This window comes from Orycteropus afer, unplaced genomic scaffold (assembly GCF_000298275.1).
Source record: "Orycteropus afer afer isolate SDZICR_OR568_19922 unplaced genomic scaffold, OryAfe1.0 scaffold00026, whole genome shotgun sequence".
Taxonomy (NCBI): Eukaryota; Metazoa; Chordata; class Mammalia; order Tubulidentata; family Orycteropodidae; genus Orycteropus; species Orycteropus afer.
The window spans coordinates 4,344,302-4,346,859 of record NW_006921613.1 but is presented as its reverse complement, the minus strand read 5'-3'; the positions used below and the strand labels follow the sequence as shown (position 1 = coordinate 4,346,859).

The window sequence follows — 2,558 nt, the reverse complement described above, 5'->3', positions numbered from 1 at the left end:
TTTCAGAGTGTCTTCTAACATCCTTTTTGGTCTTTCATTTCTTTCTTGCCTGTTTTTTTTAATGGACTTTTGTTTTCATCATATTTGATGTCCTTTATATCAACCCACAACTCATCTAGTCTTCTGTCATTAGTGTTCAATGTGTCAAATCTATTCTTAGGATGGTCTCTAAACTCAGGTAGGATATAATCAAGATCATATTTTGGCTCTTGTGGACTTGCTTTAATTTTCTTCAGGTTCAACTTTAACTTGCATATGAGCAGTTGATGGGCTGTTCCAGAGTTGGCTCCCAGACTTATTCTAACTGATAGTATTGAGAGTCTCCATCTCTCTTTCCAGAGATTTAGTACATTTGATTCCTATGTATTCCATCCACATGTATCATCTTTGTTTATGTTGACAAAATATATTTGCAATTGGTCTCAAAATATTCTGTCATGTAATCTCCAACATAGTTTCTATCACTAAGGCTATATTTTCCAAGTACTGAACCATCTTCTTTCCAATTTTCTCATTCCCATCACTGGTAATTATCAATGCTTACTGATTTCATGTTTAATCAATTTCAGACTGTAGAAGTTGATAAAAATCTTCAATTTCTTCATCTTTGGCATTAATGGTTGGTGTGTAATTTTGAATACTAGCTTTATTAACTGGTCTTCCATATAGGTATATAGATAATATGGAATGACATTGCATTATAATAAAAAACATATATTTCAAGATAAATACTGAATTACAACACTGTCAGTAATATTCTTACTACTGGGTTAGGCATCATTAACAGTTCTTTAACTCATTCTTCCTTTATTTTTATAATGTCTTAAATTAATACTCTGGTTCTTACCAGTAAATAAATTTATTGAAAAATAGAAGGCATAAGCTTCTGTGGTAGTTAAATTTGTATGTCAACTTGGCTGGGCCTGGTTGAGTGGCTGGGCATCTGGTGGTAGTTATTCCCCATGATGAGACTGGCAATCAACTCCATGGTGGGATCTGCCATAAGCAGCTGATGTGGTCTGCTTCCTGTATATAAGGAGAAGCTCTCTAGCTTATGGCACGTTTTGAACCCCACATGTAGCTGTGTCATTGCTCAGCAGCCTGCCATGCTCTGCCGACCTTGGGACTTACAATGGGCTTGAATTAATAGCCTACCGTGTGATTTGGTAACATTGGACTGTGCCATTTTATTTGTTGAGCTGGGGCTTGTTAACCTCAGCAGCCAGTAGCTAGCTGCCTGAGTGAAGAGATGCCTCTAGCTTCAGTGGGCCGGAAGCAAGAGGCCCAGAGCTGAAGCCCAAGGTCGAGCGGCTTTCACCCAGCCCCTAGAGCGTGGCACTTTCAAGTTGGACTTGAAGCCTCCAAACTGTGAGAATAAACTGCTGTTTGTTAAGGCCATCCCATTTGTGGTATATTCCTGTCAGAACGGCACTAGGTAACCAGAACAGCTTCTATAACAGGGAGTCAAGTTATAAAGATGCCTTAGAATTAATAACAAGATCAAAGATTAGAAAAGAATAGAGACCATAGATAAAATGGAAGTGTTCATTCATTCAGCCAAGCAATCAACTAGATACCCAATCAAACCACATACATTGATTAACTGCCCCTACTTGCAGGGCAACTATATGAACCAGATAGCAATTTTGTCCTTAGTGACCTTGCAGACTATTAAGGGATATGAGATGTGGGAATACTAATTATAGCCTTATAATCCATGAGGAAAAGTACTAATTGCCAAACAAAAATGTAGAGGAAATGGCAAAGGATTTCAGAGGCTGGGTAGAAGACTTCCAGCTAGAGGATTATATTTATAGTTAAATCACCTTTTCATCAAAGTGTATCCCTGCTATTTTTCAATGAATTAATTAACTTAAGAAGCCAGGGAGCCAATTAAAAGACTTAGGAAAAATAAAATAAGGATGAGCCAAAAAAACAAAAACATGAAAGTATAAACATTGGGCATAGTGGGAAAGATTTTTAATGATCTGGAAAAGGCTAGAAAAATAGAACTAACACGGGAAAGTCTGAATTTGGGGAGGCAATAAAAATGATGTAATTCAATATAGAAAATATTCTTTAGCTTCACAGTCTCTACTGATTGGAATGGAAGACTTGCTAGTCTATTCTAATTTGTGAAACTAAGACTTTTAATCCATGCCTACTTAATAAGGACTTTCAGATTTCTCAAATTCACAATGCAGACTTCCTATGAACTCTTAAAACCTCTACTGTTTGCACCGTTCTTTTGGCCATTAGTTCTTTCTGCCTTGTATGCATAGAGGGTCCCTTCAATTGAACAAAATTATCTACTTTCCTAGAAGTCATCTTGCAGAGATGCATGTAAATGGAGATGCCCACCATAATCATACTCATTAAAAATATTGACATATCCTTTGAACACAGCTTGGTAACACTTCCAAAGAAAATGTACTTCAAAAAAGTGTGAGGTGCTCACTTCGGCAGCACATATACTAAAACTGGAATGATACAGAGAAGATTAGCATGGCCCCTGCGCAAGGATGACATGCAAATTTGTGAAGCGTTCCATATTTTTT

At 37.0% G+C, this 2,558-nt stretch overlaps 1 non-coding gene across 1 annotated transcript; it reads left to right on the top strand.

Annotated features, from left to right (window-relative positions):
- The first annotated feature begins 2,450 nt into the window (after positions 1 to 2,450).
- LOC122152286 lies at positions 2,451 to 2,557 on the top strand. Its single transcript, XR_006164499.1, has one exon. It is a non-coding gene; the product is annotated as a U6 spliceosomal RNA (small nuclear RNA).
- The last annotated feature ends 1 nt before the right edge of the window (position 2,558 follows it).